At 34.0% G+C, this 17,749-nt stretch overlaps 1 long non-coding RNA gene across 1 annotated transcript in view; it reads left to right on the top strand.

Moving 5' to 3' along the window:
* The window catches only part of LOC138832811 (uncharacterized), a 198,795-nt gene that overhangs the window by 33,878 nt on the left and 147,168 nt on the right, over nucleotides 1-17,749 (top strand). The gene's annotated exons all lie outside the window — the stretch shown is intronic.

The following is a 17,749-nucleotide window of genomic DNA, read 5'->3' as shown; positions in this document are numbered from 1 at the left end:
CCCCATTAAGTGCCTCCACAGCCAGATTCTGATGTCAAACTCCTTTACCCAGCATGAATACCTTTCAAATACAAAAGATAATTGGATAAGTAGACAGTAGCAATTTTATTTGACATACTGCTAAATGTACAAAAGATGAACTTACATTTCATCATTTTTATCTTTGGTCCATCTGATTCAAAAATAGGAAGTAGAGCCGGGCGCTGGTGGCTCACGCCTGTAATCCTAGCTACTCAGGAGGCTGAGATCTGACCATCGTGGTTCAAAGCCAGCCCGGGCAGGAGATAAACCACCAGAAAACCGGAAGTGGTGCTGTAGCTCAAGTGGTAGAGCGCTCGCCTTGAGCTGAAGAGCTGAGGGACAGCGCCCAGGCCGAGAGTTCAAGCCCCACGGCCGACAAAAAAAAAAAAAAATAGGAAGTAGACACCTCACCAAACATGGCCTTCAGTGTTTTTCTTCTGTGTAGAATTTCCAGGAAAATGATCCTGGTTGTGAGGTCTTTGCACTCAAGCATGATTATGGAAGTTTTCCAACTCAGAAAGGAAGAATGTTAAGTCTCAGTAACTCAAGAATATTTATTTTATGGTTAAAAGTTCAACACTACCAAACTTCCATCCAGGAGCGTAAGTGTATTTTAGTGCAACAGTGTTTATAAAAACATGACACTTCCTTTTTTCATCCCCAATTTCTACTGTAATTAAACACAACAACAACAATAACAACAAGAAGAATAAGAATAATAAATTGTTACCTTGATGCATATGGCACATACATAAATAAAAATTCAAGTATTTGCATAGTAATTAGTTATAGCTGTATTTTCACAGCTGCAGGATACTGACAGAATACAAACATTCAATATGAAGAATAATTTATCTTTCACACACACAAAGTCCATCTCAACATATGTATGTATATAAGATTCTCTTTCCTGTTGCTCATTCAATTTTATTCTATTATTTACATGAGGGGATCACCATGGTAAAATTCAAACCATAACAACATTGTTAGTGCTTGATGGGGAAAACAAAGCTCATGTGAAACTTAAATGTGCTTAACAAAATTCTCAAAATATTTCAAAATCATACTGCCATAAATAGCATTGCAAAGGCATAGTGAGAAGCAGAGAGGAAATTTCAGCAGAGGTCTGAAAGGAAAAAGTGTCTTCTATATCTTCCTTTTGGTTTCTATTCTCTTTTCACTTGTAGTACATTGAAGAAAAAAAGAGCTTCTTTTACACTGAGATGTTTTCTTGTGAGAACATTTTAACCTGTTTCATAGGAAATATTAGGTCTTGCAGAAATAGTTTTGCACATGCACTTACATATGTTTAACAAAAACTGTAGCATGCATGTGTATGCATAGTATAGGTGTGCTTGTTTCTGGATATGAGTATTTGTTATTGATTTCCCCAGATTCTAAGCATAAATTCAATCTATTAGTGGTCAAACACTGAAGAAATATTTAGTAGTGGTAGTAAACTTATAACAAGAAATGTAGTTATAGACATGGAGGGACAAAGGGTAAACAAACAAATGCAGAAGTGGCATTCAATAAACATTGTGTTGAAAATGAACTATACAACTTGTGGTTAGGACAGAGGGAAAAACAAGGAGAGAACAAGAGAAGAGGTGACATTATCCAAAGAAATGAACTCTTTACTGATTTTTGTAACTGTAACCCCTTTGTATGTTACTCTTATAATAACAAAAATAATAATAATAAGGAAATTTAGTTAATTCAAAATCATATGCAGTGAATATGTTTACATAATTTAAAGAAATTTTTGAGTTTTAAAAGTATTCTACTGGTGCCTGCTGAACTAATCTAGAACAAGATTCTCTGGAAAGAAGAGATAAAACTGAAGGAGATAAAACAATGGAGATTGCAACCAGGCACAACTGTTTGAAGTCTTCTCAACTGTGGTATTAAGTTTGAGGACACAGGTAAGTTTTTGTATCCTATGGAACCCAAATTCTAGATAAGTATGAACCGATAACAGAGAAACTAAATTTCAATTTTTAAAAAGAATAAGTTTATATTTTAAATGTGCAGATTAATGTCAAGAAAATAGTATATAAGAATATTTCAATACTCATCCAAAGGATTTTTCCAAAAATGTTTTTTTGTAGAAAAAATAATAAAAATGTTAGTGTGCTTAATTAAATGACTTCATATAATAAATTTTTGATTTATGAATAAGTAATCTTTTTGAATAAAACTATTTGTAAAATAACAAGCAGAATATATTCCATAATTCAATAAATTACCAGACATAAAGGACAATATATAATTTGTCTAAGAATTATCTCTGTCATTTTTGACTTGGATTCTTAGTAAGTGCATTGGATTTATGAGTTAATTCACTTAGGCAAAGCTTTTAAAAGAGCTATTTCTTCACAGATGAAACATATCCTTACAATACTTTCTTAAGTAATCCCTTATCATGTAACTTGTCTGTCTAATGCAAACTCAGGCTATTGATAATATGGAAAAGATACATTTATTTTACTTTAGTGAATTCTCCTTTGCTTACGTTTGAAATGTTTTTTTCCTACCAGTTATGTAATTTTCAGATTTAATACTTATAAACAGGCCTTTTCTTCACTCTTATTTCACTAATCCCTGTATATGAGTGGTTTGTAACTATACTACATCTAAAATACACTTCTTGCTGCCATACTTCAGAACTGAGTATTTGATAATTTACTAGGTATGGTTATCCCATGTGTACAAGTATATACCCCATAGGTACATCAAAATCACGCACTAATTTTTCTTCAAATTCCTTGCTCCTTCATTACATGGCATCAATAAAATTAGTCAATTATAATACCTGGAACTTTTAAAAATTTTTCCTTCCTCACAATATGCCTATGAATTGGCTATCAGTTCTACCGATGCTTCCTTCTTCACAACTATTCTGAATGCCCTACTTCCATCTCTGTTGGTGCTTGTTATGTCAGGAAATCTTCTCTTAACAAACCACCATTCTAGTATTCTAACCAGGGTATATCTTTATTTTCATGAATTTAGAAGGCAAATATTTCTGGAAGTAATTAAGAACTGGAATAAAAATTTGGTCCTCATTATGCCACAACTTCAAGTGATTTAGGCTCATATTGTTGAATGTTGGGTAAAGTAAATAAATAAATGCAATACAATAAAAACATAATATAGTATATAAACCTCACCAGAATCTGATTCCTGTCTGCCTTTCTAGTTATTACCTTATGTCATGCTATAACACATCTAAGAAAGACAATTAAAATTATGAAGTCCTCTAAAGCTACTTGAAATCCTAATAATAAAATTAAAAAGAATCATCAGTGATGTTTGAGGAATGTCCCTAAATGTCCTTAAGGGAGCTGACTCTCTGGATGGAAGAGGTTTTCCTTCCCTAATGGCAGAGTAAGCAATGCAACATTCCAAAATAGAAACAAGAAACCTGGTAGAAAAACCACAAAAGTAATTACATAGTCTCTGGAAATTGTCTTAAGGACATACATTAAGTGAAGTATCACTTGTTCCAGGAAATATTCCAAAATTACTTGAGAATAGTAAGACTCTTGACTATCTGAGAGGTAATCTCATCCCTCCTATACACTTAGTCCAGCTTTGTGGAGATTATACAAGACCTCAAAGTAAGAGCAGATACCCTGAAAATATTACACAAATGGATAGGCATATACTATGGCTCCTTGGCACAAGTTGAAACTTCCCAAATAAAGATCCAGAAACACAACAAATCAAAGAAAGGCTAGACAAATGGGAATACATTAAACTGTAGAGCTTCTGATTGGCAAAGGACATAGCTAGAAAGATAAATAGAAAGGTCACAGATTGGGAGAAGCTCTTCAACTAGCTATATAACATATCAGGGCCTCATATGAGAAATATACCTAGATCTCAAGAAATGAAACTCCCAATAACAAATCCTCAAAGAAACAATTACTACATTAATAAATGGGCTAAATAATTAGAAAGAGACTTCTTTGGGGAGATAAGAATAGCCAATAGACACATGAAGAAATGTTCAACATCTCTGGCCATAAAAGAAATACAAATCAAAAGCACAGTGAGATTCTACCTCACCCCAGTTAGAATGGCTATAATCATGAAAAGAAATAATAGCAGATGCTGGCAGAGAGGTGGCTGAAAGGAAATGCTCCTATACTGTTGGTGCGAATGTAAACTTGTTCAGCCACTCTGGGAAGCAGTATGGAGGTTTCTCAAAAGACTAATGATCTATGATCCAGCAATCCCACTCCTGGGCATTTACCCAAATGATCACAAACAAGGCCACACTAAAGTACCAGCATAACTATGCTCATTCCAGCATTATTTACCATAGCTAAGATATGTAACCAACCCAGATACCCATCAGTAGATGAATGGATCAAGAAAATAGGGTATATATACACAATGGAATTCTATGCTACCATCAGAAAGAATGAGATTGCTCCAGTTGTGTGAAGAAATGGAAAGACTTGGAAAAAATCACGTTAAGTGAAGTAAACCAGACCCAAAGAAACATAGGCTCCTTGATTTCCCACATTTAAAAAAACATTAGTATATTTCTAGGATAGTCCTAATGGAGTATCGCAACAACTCAACAGCTATATACATATGACCACATAACATGATTCTAATCGTAATGAACTCCAAGGTTTGGAAACAAGAGGGCTTTTTTGGTTTTTCTTTCTGATTTTTAATGTAATGTGTGGTTAGTTCTTTTTTTCCCATTTTTCCCCTTTGGCTCATCCCCTTTTGTCACTGTTTTTGATTTTGGTATAATCTCTTGTATATATATTTATCTGAATTGGGGAAGGGATGGTGAATAATGGGAATGGTGAGACAAAGGACAGAGGATACTATGTTGGAAACAACTTGTGCGGGAGGGAAACTAGGGGGAGGAAAAGTAGGAGAAAATGAGGAAGAGGTAACAATGTTCAACAAGAAACGTACTCGTTACCTCATTAATGTAACTGTTACCCCTCTGTACATCACCTTTACAATAATTTTTAAAAGAAGATAGAAAGAAGACTGAGCTCTCTTATGCACACTCTCACTACATGTCTATACAAAAGGCTATCATTTATCTCATTGGGAGTGGCAGACATCAATATTTCACATCTCTTTCAAACCTAACTTGAAGAGACTAAATGCTTAATGTGTGCTAGTATTTTAAGGTTTCAGAAAGGACTGAATGAGCAGCTCTCTAAAAGACAGGGTTGTAGCACAGTGGTTATCATGTATTTAGCATATATAATTTATACCACTAAAAGAACGTAGATACCAAGAATTGGAGTTGCTATCTACTGACGGCTATGTCATTAATATATTTATGAACTAAGATCTGATTGGATTACCTGGGTAGATTTTTTTTGACAATTCATATTCTTTTATCTTTTGAAGTAGCTGAGTTTGTCAAACATATCACTTCCAGAAAATCTTTAAAATTCAGTTAGTTGCTGTTTGTACTCAGGGCTACTCTAATGATTAATATGAACAAATAACCATGAAACATTTTTTGAAACATTTTTTAGAACATTATCTTTGTAGATATTTGTGACTTAGGTCTATAGAAATCTGGATGTTTTATTTTGTAAGACTTTTGATAGCAAAGGCTCAGTCAAGGAAGAGGGTTGTGAGTTGATTTCTCTATAATTTTTCCCCATTATATAAGTAGACATTGATATTCAAATTTTTTTGCAATCTGTCACAATACTTCCTTCATGCTCCTTTATTTGTTCTCTGTAAAATGTTCTGATAGCTAATGTCAGAAAGAGACTGCTGGAATTCATAGCAAATGGCAGAGTATCTACATTGTGGAAGCTCACTGATTGACAGTAGAAACTTACAGAAATTCTGTGTTTTAAAATATGTTTCTTTTGTTTAGATTTTTCCTCAAAGAGCATGAGTAATTCTAGAGTCCTGCTGAGTATCATCCACTCAAAAAGAGCACTGATGAAAATGGACTCCAAACTTCCATTGACTTAGTAATTTATCTTGTCCAAGGGTTGTAAATAGCCTTTAGAATATTATGAGCTCTTCTTGTTATTTATGTTTACTATTGAAAAACTTTCCCTGCAATTCTTAAGTCTCTAATTTCCTAATGTATGCTTGGCTTTTGAATTCTGAAAAGTATAATAATCTCTTATTCCACCCACAAGCTTTGTAATTCAGTGTCATTTATGGGATTTTTTAAAAAGTATTCTTATCATCTTTAGAAAGCAGTTGTCATTTAACAAAGCAGTTTATGATTACAATATGTTTTGATCACTGTTACTCCTGTCAACATCCTCATCCATCCCTCCAAACTACCCCTTTCCTTACTCTGTTTTTTTTTTTTTTTCTGTTTTGGGAGGGGGGGGTCGGTCGTGGGGCTTGAACTCTGGGATTGGGCGCGGTACCTGCGCTCTTCAGCTCAAAGCTAGCACTCTACTGCTTGAGCCACAGCGCCACTTCCGTTTTTTTAGTAGTTTATTGGAGATAAGTCTCATGGACTTTCTTTGCCTGGGCTGGCTTTGAACCGTAATCCTCAGATGTCAGCCTCCTGAGTAGCTAGGATTACAGGCGTGAACCACCGGCGCCCACCCCTCACTTTTCTTAATTTCATAAAATATGCATTTATTTTTTTACTGCACCCATCCTCCTCTTCATTTATTACTATTCTCTCAGACATCTAGGAAGCTTTGGGATGATAAAGGAAATTGAATATTAGAAAATCAAGAAGGTAAATATTAAATTCCTCCTAAATTCCTCCCAAGATAAACAGTAAATGCATCTATGAGACCCTAACATATAAAAAGACTACCTCTAAAAGTTAAAGAAAAATTAAGCCATTTGAAAGAGGTTGCATATTTTTAGAAGACTTTTCTAAAATATAAAGTCTTTGATTCACGTGTGCAAGGATTTCTCATTAGTATCATACCTACTTTGACACATACTATGTAAGATATTGAAGATTCAGTTTGTCAATCCTAAATAGTACTACTAGTTATATAACATTTAGTAGTGCACTGGTATCACAAGGAAAGTTTTTACAGAATCAGAAAATTCTTTAGAGTCTCAAGATTTATATTCCAATTTAATGTTCTTGTTTAAATTCAATATAATTCTAATGAAACAGCCTAGTGCATGGTTTCTTGTTCCTGACAAGACTTACTTTGGGATTGCTAAATCTTGTACTCTGTGGGGATTTCTGCTGTACTAGAATATGCTTAGCAACATGTCTGGCTTCTAACTCTAGATGCAAATATGAACTTACTTAAAATTTTAACAATGTTGAAATAGAGATAAACATTACCAAATCATCTAGTCAGTCAGAAAAGATCAGTGTCTTATTTTATAACAATATTTACTATCATAGTATAAATCCAGTGGCTTAAATAAATATAAATTCATTGTTGACTAAAATTTGAATGTTTGTCCTATGATAAGTTCATGTCAGAAAGTATTTGCAAAGAGAGATATTGGGGTTTGGGACCTAACAAAAATTGTTTGCCCTCAAATTCATACTATGTCATCAAGTCCTTTATTTTGGACTCCTCAGACTCTGGTAAAGTCATAAATTCTGTTTATCATGAATTACACAGTACCATATATTTGTATAATAACATGAATGTCAAAGGTACTACTCATACAATACATTATCACATGGCTGAGTGTGAACTAGCAGGGTCTGTGAAAAATTGTATTTGGTTGAAATAACGATAGTGGGCTTCAGGTTCTAGGTAATGCCCAGGATCATCTTCTACGCATATTTGTTTTGACAAATATAGTTGATTTTAAATCTAGGGCAGAAGTTTCCATTTTCCTTGTAACTATTGCCAAATATTGTGTTCTTCCTCTGGAGGACACCTTTATTCCTTTGATGTATCACCAGCACAAGCAAATCATAAGTGTTCTGGTTCTTTCAAGCCAATAGGATCTCTGTTTCATTCTTTTTTTTTCTGGTTTTTTTTTTTCTGTTTCATTCTTTGTGTCTTCCTCTAGTCAATATTATGGAATTTAAAGATAAGATACAAAAAACACAGGAGCATTTATCTCATGATCATTTCAAATATGCTACAACTTAACCAAAGAAGTAATTATTATATCACACTCAGAAATACTACCTACAATTAAAATTAATATACTATACAAGGAATTCACAAGAAAAGTTATTTATCTTGGTATGGCCGGTATTTTCTTCTTAAATTTATATGCTGAAATGTAAACCCTCAGGAGATAGTTTTAGGATGTGGGTCCTTTGCAAGATGTTGTGAGGATGAAACTCTCGTTAATGAGATCAGTACCCTTATACATTCAACCTAGAAAAATAATTCTTTCTACTCTATGATGGTACAGAAAAATGACATAATCCAGGATGTTGCTTCTCACAGAACACAATCATGGTAACAATGTGAACATTCCAAAAAACAGAAATACAAGAAATAAATTTCTGTTCCTTGTTATAAATCAGCCTTATCAAACTTTTTGCAGTATATCTAACAAATTAAGATAGATCCTAAGAATAATCTTTGAATTAACCCTACTGCAAAGTACCAGGACTGAATATTAAATTTATAGTATTTAATGGAATAAAAGGTTAGATTTCAGTGTGTACAATAGAACATGTGTAATGATAAAATGATATAATAATCATATCTATAAAATAAACACTGTAAAAGGCAAATAAGTTGAACACCATTACAATAAAGGTGCAACATTTTCAGATTCACATAAATTACATTAAATAAATTCACATTAAAATAGTATATATGAAATTTAATGTAATGCTTGCTGTAATGAAGCCAGGTACTGGAGGCTCATGCCTGTAATCCTAGCTACTCAGGAAGCTGAGATCTGAGGATCATGGTTCAAAGCTAGCACAGGCAGGAAATTCTATTTTTTTCATTTTATTTATTTATTTATTTATTTGTGAACATACTGTACAGAAGGGTTACAATTACATGGGCAGGATAATGCATACATTTCTTATCAAGCATTGCAGCCTCCTCCTTTGTTTACCCTTCATATCCCTTCCCAGACTCCCCCCCAATACTCCTCCCCCACCAACCTTGTAAAGCTCGTTTTCGACATGAGAACTTCTACTTCTCATTGTTGCAACAGGTCCACCTGTATCGTTAAATGACTTGTTTTTCCCCATCTCCTCCACAAGTTATACTGACATCAAATATAGTGAAAGCAGGGGTTATACTTTGGGGGAGGGACATACAAAGCAATAAAGAAATAATCTTATAAATGCGTTAGAAACAAATGCATGAAAGAGAAACACATTAAAATACATATCTAAGGGTTCATTTTCCTAGCATCACATTATCTGACCTTTTGCGCTTGACTCATACATATACTAGATATTGCAAATAAGGGAAACCATGGGACCTATGTTTCTTTGGGCCTGGCTTACTTCACTTAATATAATTTTTTCCAAGTTTTTCCATTTCCTAACAAATGATGCAATGTCATTCTTTCTGATGGAGGCATAGAATTCCATTGTGTATATATACCATATTTTCTTGATCCATTTATCTACTGAGGGGCATCTGGGTTGGTTCCATATCTTAGCTATGGTAACTAATGCTGCAATAAACATAGTTGTGCTGGTAGCTTTAGTGTGGTCTTGTTTGTAAACATTTGGGTAAATGCCCAAAAGTGGGATTGCTGGGTCATAGGGAAGTTCTATGTGAAGTCTTTTGAGAAACCTCCATACTGCTTTCCAAAGTGGTTGAACAAGTTTACATTCCCACCAACAATGAAGTAAGGTTCCCTTCTGTCCACATCCCCTCCAGCATCTGTTGTTGTTAGAGTTCTTGATTTTTGCCATTCTAACTGGGGTGAGGTGGTATCTCAATGTTGTTTTGATTTGCATTTCTTTTATGGATAGGGATGTTGAGCATTTCTTCATGTGTCTATTGGCCGTCCTTCTTTCTTCTTCAGAGAAGCTTCTCTTTAAGTCTTCAGCCCACTTATTTATTGGGCAGTTGTTTCTTTGAGGATTTGTTGTTGGGTGGTTTAATTTTTTGAGTTCCAGGTATATTTTAGTTATGAGACCCTTGTCTGTTGTATGGCTAGTGAAGATCTTCTCCCAATCCCTGGGCTTTCTATTGATCTTGCTAGCTATGTCCTTTGCCATGCAGAAGCTCTGCAACTTCATGAAATCCCATTTGTCCAACCTTTCTTTGATTTGTTGTGTTTCCGGGTCTCTATTCAGAAAATTTCGGCCTGAGCCAAGGAGACCTAGGGTTTCTCCTATTCCATCTTGTAATGTTTTCAGAGTGTCTGCTTTGACTTCTAAGTCTTTGATCCATTTACAGTTGATTCTGGTGCAGGGTGATATGTAAGGATCTAGCTTTAGTTTTCTACATGTAGTTAACCAATTTTGCCAGCACCATTTACTGAAGAGGCTTTCTTCCATTCTATTGTTTTAGCTACCTTATCGAAGATTAGATGTCTATAGGTCTGTAGGTTCATTTCTGGGTTTTCAATTATATTCCATTCCTGACGTCTGTTCTTATGCCAATACCAAGCTGTTTTGATTACTATAGCTTTATAGTAGAGTTTGAAATTTGGTATTGATATTCCTCCAGCAGTGTTCTTTCCGTTGAGGAGCGTTTTTGCTATTCGGGGTCTTTTATTGTTCCATATGAATTTTTGGATTGCCTCTTCTATTTCCTTGAAGGATGAGGGTGGAATTTTGATGGGTATTGCGTTGAATTTGTAGATAGCCTTGGGAAGTATTGCCATTTTCACAATGTTAATCTTTCCAGTCCAGGAGCATGGGAGGTTTTGCCATTTTTTAAGTTCTGTGTTGATTTCCTTTTTCAAGATTTTAAAGTTTTCATCATAGAGGTCCTTCACTTCTTTGGTTAAGTTAATTCCTAGGTATTTTATTTTTTGTGGGGCTATTACAAATGGAGTTGCTTTCCTAATTTCAGCCACACTTTTCTCATTGTTGGCATACAGAAAAGCCATTGATTTTGGGGGGTTAATTTTATACCCTGCTACTTCAGGCAGGAAATTCTGTGAGACCCTTATCTCCAATAAACCACCAGAAAACCGTAAGTGGCATTGTTGCTCAAGTGGTAGAGTGCTAACCTTGAGCTGAAGAGGTCAGGCATAGTGCACTGGCCCAGAGTTCAACCCCAATGACCACGACTAACAAAAAAAAAGTTTGGAATGATTTTATTCTCCATAAAAAAATCTTGTTGTAATATGGCATTATTTGGAGATACAAGCTTTAGTAATAGTTAAATTACAGAGGTAGAGTTCTCACAGTAGAGATTATACTCCTTACAAGTAGAAACTAGTAATTTAGCTCACTCTCTTTTTACTGTATGAGATATAATGAAACTTATTGTTTTAATTTGAAGGAAGACCCTAACTATAAACTTTCCCTCACTATGTTGATACACTGAGTGAAAATTTCTAGGCTCCACAACCATGAGAAATACATTTCTGTTGTTTATAAATCCCACATTCTATGACACATTGTTATGGAAGCCTATTCTTAAATCTGTTATCTATGTATATATATATATATATACAGGTATGTATATATATACATGTATACATATATATATATATTCCAATATCACAGTATGATGTATGTAATAACTTTGAAGTAGTTCATCAAGGTAAAAGTGAAATAACTTCAAGCACAAAAGTTCCATGTTTTGGGCTGGGAAGGTGGCTCAGTGGTAGAGTGCTTGCCTTGCATTCATGAGGCCCTGGGTTCGATTCCTCAGCACCACATAAGCAAAAGAAAAAAGCCAGGAGTGGTGCTGTGGCTCAAGTGGTAGAGCACTGGCCTTGAGCTGAAGAGCTGAGGGACAGCGCCCAGGCCCAGAGTTCAGGCCCCACGACTGGACCCAAAAAAAAATTAAAAAAAAAAAAGTTCCATGTTTTCTCTCCTCTGTAGAGGTTAGACCTATATGATAAACATGTATGTAATCATACACAGGATCTTGCATTTATCTTCCTAATAGATAGATATGTGTGTGTAAGACAGACAGACAGACAGACAGACAGATAGATAGATAGATAGAAATATAATACAGAATATATGTATATATTCACATATATCTTATTATATAAATATATGTGATAATGTATATAATGAGAGGAGCAAGAGGGGGAAAGTTAGAGGGGGAAACTCCTTGTAATTGTAGGGTCATTTGAGGAAAATAGAAAGGAAGAGAGAATGTTACAGAGTGAATAATACTGAAATAAAAAGATTAAAAAAATGAAACTCACTGAAAGCTGTTGAATAATAATATGTAGTAGATATAGAGAAGGCTAGAGTAAATGTTTAATACAATTCAAGTAAATTAATGCATATGAATTGAACATATGCATATGTTGTAAACAAATATCTCACATATACATACACATACATGCATACAAAAGTAATGTATGAAATTAACGTTTTGATGGAAGTAGTAGGGTAAATGGAGAGGAGGAAGAAGAATGAACATAGTCAAAGCATTTTGTACACATTTATATGTGTTCAAAGCTACAATAAAGATTTTTAGGATTTACTTGGGATAAGGAGATGAGGAAGAATTACAGAGAGACTGATTTGGTCAAGGTATATTGTACATATATATATATATATGAATATATATCATAAATGCAATATACATAGTATATATATGAATATATACAATATACATAGTGTATATATGAATATATACAATGTACATTATATATATATATATAAATGAATAGGTCACAATGAAACCCTACAATGAGGCAAATGGATGATAATAAAAATGTAAAAAGTAATAATGAAGAAAATATGACATACCACATGAAATATATTATCTTGATATAAAAACATTTTGAAAATGGATATCACATAGCTTTCATAAAAAATAAGGTATGTAAATAAATCATAAACTTATGAATTATCAACTCCCTTCTAGTAATTCACCTTTTAAATACATAAAATACTTATAAACTTGACAGTATTTGAAAATAGTCTACTTTGAAACAAAATTTAAGTTTTAAAGAGTTCACTAGAGTAAGCCAAATGTAATAAGTTGTATCCTTACACCAACAGCCACAGAGGGAAGACAAGGGAAATGTTCCCAAATACCTATATAGCTACTTCAGTCCTTCCATTTCCAGAGACCATTTGAAACAATAAGCAAAACCCAATGAAAGTAATCACAAACTTTATTAGGAATCCTAGGTTTATTGGTGGTTCAGGCAGATAGTTCCAATAATTGTTTACAAATTTACTGTGGCAACATTTTTTAAAGTAATGATATATCATGAACCCTACCCCAACCTAACAAAATCCCTCTATGTCCTGCTTTTACTCATTTGGCTTTCTCCTTTTCTTTCCCAATTTTTCAATCCCTTAAGACTAAATCTTCTCTTACCATGTAAAACATTTAAATCAGAGAACATCTCCTCATTCCCTACCATGTTCCATTACTTGTATCTGAGCATACAGACATGATTGCATTTTTCAATAATCCTTTGTTTATAGGACAAAAGCTTATTTACATACAAAATACTTTCATATCACAAAATGCATTTTTTTACAATATAACCTTTTTGTTTTTTACAGATCCTCATCTCTTAACTACTAGTTCCTTTCTACCATGTTTGTTTTTTACCCAAACTATATAAGACAGAATAAAATCAATAAATATCATCAGTCAATATGTGACTGCAATTCTTATGCAAACTGTACTTTCATTTGGATTTTATGCATTTAGCCCTTTGGACTTACTTAAGTGTAATAGTTATAGAATGTTACATTCCATTAGGCTGACTACAATAACAAAACTTCCAAATGATCCTGAACAGTAAATCTATCTTAGTACAAACAAGAATAAAAAAGAATGGACAAAAAAATCCTGAAAGCTCCAAATCTTTACATGTCAACCATGTATTTTAGAATACACAGGACAAGTTGATGTATGATTACTTGTCATACTGGACACAAAAGAGAGGATAAGTAAATCTCCACTTTTACAAAACATTTGCAAGATAATAGCCTTGAAAAAGAGAGTAAATGTAAAATAGCAGTCCCCTGTATGGATAAGGAATCAGGAAGGCTCACCAAAATCAGAAAAATAAAATCAAATCACTTGATCATCAGTTCTACTGACTTGGCTTATCAAAATATGTCATCAGATTTTGGTGACAATGCAGGGTTCCAGGAAGTCCTCATTACTTTACACAGCTATAGAGGTTAGTTAACTAGGAGCATACTTAAGTGAGCTTTTCATAGGGGGAAGATGGAAATAAAGATGACCCAATCTGCAAGCTTGTATTGAGGTCTCTTAACACAAGAGTGGTCAGTCTTATAAAAGTGGATAATGTCATTAACCCTTTCTACGTCAGTATAGATATGTTTAGTAATCAACATAATAATTCATCTTAGTTCTGTCTGGAAGCTACATAGTCAACAATTTAGGAAGTAACTAGGTTTTTAGAGCTTTGCAATAAGTTAGCACAAGACTTTTATCATTTGAGAAAGACACATTTGATCATCTCTGAATTGTTCTTCCTCTGTTTCATGTTCCTCTTTTAGAAGTTACATATATTTAACATTTTACTGAATCTCATTTTTTCAACTAAATTTTACTTTTATTTTGATCTCCTTTGAGATTTTTCTTGTAAATTCAAGCTTCTTCAATTATTTGTGGTTTTTCTTCCACAAATTTATCATTTATTTCTGTACATGTTTCTTTACTTCCAGAAGTTTTTTTTTTTGGGGGGGGGTCCGGTTGGGGGCCTGAACTCTGGGCCTGGACGCTGTCCCTCAGCTCTTCAGCTCAAGGCTAGTGCTCTACCACTTGAGCCACAGCGCCACTTCTGGCTTTTTTCTTTTTGATTATGTGGTGCTGAGGAATCGAACCCAGGGCCTCATGCATGCAAGGCATGCACTCTACCACTGAGCCACCTTCCCAGCCCCTAGAAGTTTTATTTTTTGTTTTGCCAGAATCTTTTTGTGTAATAACTGTTGCTCTTTCCAGTGTACTGTGTCCCTCAAATGTTGGATTTCATGAAAATTTCCATCATATTTTTATCTTCACTAATGGATCTTCTTGGATTTGTTATAATTATGAATTTGTTGGCCTACTTGCTGCTCTAGCTCTAGTATCTTGAGATATACTAGATTTATTTCCTCAGTTTTCCAACACTATTGTATGTAAGAGGCCATTCTCGCGAATCTTCTAAGTAGCAAAGGCTAGTAGTCTTTTTGTTGTTTTTATTTTTGTCGGTCATGGGTCCTGAATTCTGGGCCTGGGCACTGTCCCTCAGCTCTTCAGCTCAAGAATAGCGCTCTACTACTTGAGCCACAGAGCCACTTCTGGCTTTTTTCTGCTTATGTGGTGCTGAAAAATTGAACCCAGGGCCTCATGCATGCGAGGCAAGCACTCTGCCACTGAGCCACCTTCCCAGCCCAAGGCTAGTAATCTTTAAGTATAAATGACAGCACATAGAGTATGAAGGATTTCTTGTGCCTAAATTCTATCCTCACAAAGATGCCCAATACAAGTTCTATTTACTATTAACCCAATATTTCACATTCAGAATTCTAAAGTACTTAAAACCTCAAGTCCTCAAGCTACACGTCTCAAGAGGGGCAAATAGGTGTGTTAGAAACCCAATAAATATAAACCATCAGATTGTCTTCTCTTAGACATGTAACAATTGGAAACTCAGAGTTTTTACTAACAAAAACATTTACTAACACAAAAATATTTTTTTTCTTCTTAAAACTTTGAGAAAGTTTGGATATTTTAAGTTTCTGATATTTTCTTTAACAATAGAATGGGACATAATGAGTATTTCTTAATGTACAGACTATTACTCAGACTATATTTCTGTATTGAATGTGCCATTACTTTTCTTTTTTCAGTGTCTTTGCCATTTATCCTTATATTAAGCAGGTAGAAAGCTCTCCCTCAATACTAGTTACCACAGCTATATTTTTTTACGTATGCACAAAGGTTAAATGTATACAAATCAATAAATAATTGGAAAAAATCTTGAAAAAGAGATGGAAAATATGCACTCTAAATATAATCTGTCATCTCACTGCAATGAAAAAGTTTCATCCAATGGATAAAACTACTATGGGAGTTTGTAGTTCTTTATAGTAGTTGCTTTAATAATAGATAATTATAGCCTGTCTACATATTTCTCAGAGCTTAAATTAGTTATAATTTCCTTCATTTCCTGTCTCTAGTCATTTTAGAAATTCATTGAAAAAATTATAAACATCTGTTTCATTGCGCCGAAGAGGTGGTTATGATTATTTTTTTCGTTTAATACAAGTAAGATAGTCTGTGTTTAGCTCATTTCTTCTGTGTGTATATTCAGTGGGATTATTTGATATAAATAGTATTATACATTTAAATCATAATTTGCAAAGTCTAGAGAACCTATAGAATGAATTTTTATTATGGTTAAAATGATCACATATGAAGACAGTGTCTGTTTTATATAGTGGCTCCAATTACTATCTACAGAATATTGACAGGCACCTACTTGTCTTTAAGATGGAGGCATTCAGAGCATTTTTTCCTGCTTGCTTTCATGTCAAGCTTGGTTTTTGCGTTTGGCAGCTGCTCAATCTTATTACTACATAGTTGGCACCAAACAGCTGCCTCCACTGTGTGAACCATATGAATATCACCCAATCCCAGAGTCTCACCATCTTATGGTATATTAGTGCACACTTTGTGCAATGAGGTGTGCAAGCATAAACACAAAAATGTGTGAAGAATTTTATAATCTTGGATTCTCTCTCTCTCTCTCTCTCTCTCTCTCTCTCTCTCTCTCTCTCTCTCTCTCTCTCTCTCTCTCTCTTTCTCTCTGTCTCATACACACACACAAGCACACACATACAAAATATCCTTACAATATTTCTTTCAGGATACCAGCATTTCCTTGAAGCTGTTTTTGTGTATATTTATTTTTCTACTTGTAATTTTCTTGGCTGGAAAATGAAAAGAGAAAATAAATTTCAAAAATAATTAAGATGAACTAACAGCATAATTATCAAAGAACATGCTCTCTGCATCTGGAATTAAGAATGAATTGTAAATCTACCTTTATTTTGCAAGCATAATTTAAAATAATGAGCAGGGAAGACATAAGGTTAAGTAGAGCTTTATCAAGATAGCACAGAGGCATATGGAGTTTTACCCAGTTGATGATAAGGTGAAATGAAATTTCTAATTCAGAGTCATATCTCCTTCTGGTACCATAAACCAAACATTTATCCGTCTGCCCTCTTAGAGGGGTGCAGACCTTTGGCCCACAATAGAATTCACCTTAAGTATGTTCACTAACACACAAAAAAACAGCTGTTCCTCCTAATCACACTACAATAAATGTGCTGTGAGCTTAGCAAATATATCCTGGCTCACAAAGATGCAGCTAGAGTAAACAAGCCCAATTAGCACTTTGTAACGAGTAACCTTGATTGACCATTCATTCATCTAATCCTTTTCTTCTACATGATTATGTTAAATACAGATAGGTCAACATAATTTTAGGGAAAATATAGGATTTGTAGGTCTACTACATGATTTCAATACATATATATTCTAATAAGAGTTAAGATGGAAAAAGGAATATAAATATAAATGTGGATAAATATCAATAATAAATATCAAAATAGTATAAGTTAATTTGTAAAAGTAAGTAAATGCCTATTTTATTATTTTGTTATTACAGCTGGATTTAGCTGGTACCAGAGAATAAA

This window comes from Dipodomys merriami, unplaced genomic scaffold, assembly GCF_024711535.1.
Source record: "Dipodomys merriami isolate MVZ:Mamm:240054 unplaced genomic scaffold, mDipMer1.0.p SCAF_20, whole genome shotgun sequence".
NCBI lineage: Eukaryota > Metazoa > Chordata > Mammalia > Rodentia > Heteromyidae > Dipodomys > Dipodomys merriami.
Note: the sequence above shows the minus strand (reverse complement) of the source record. Positions and strands in the feature narration are given on the sequence as shown.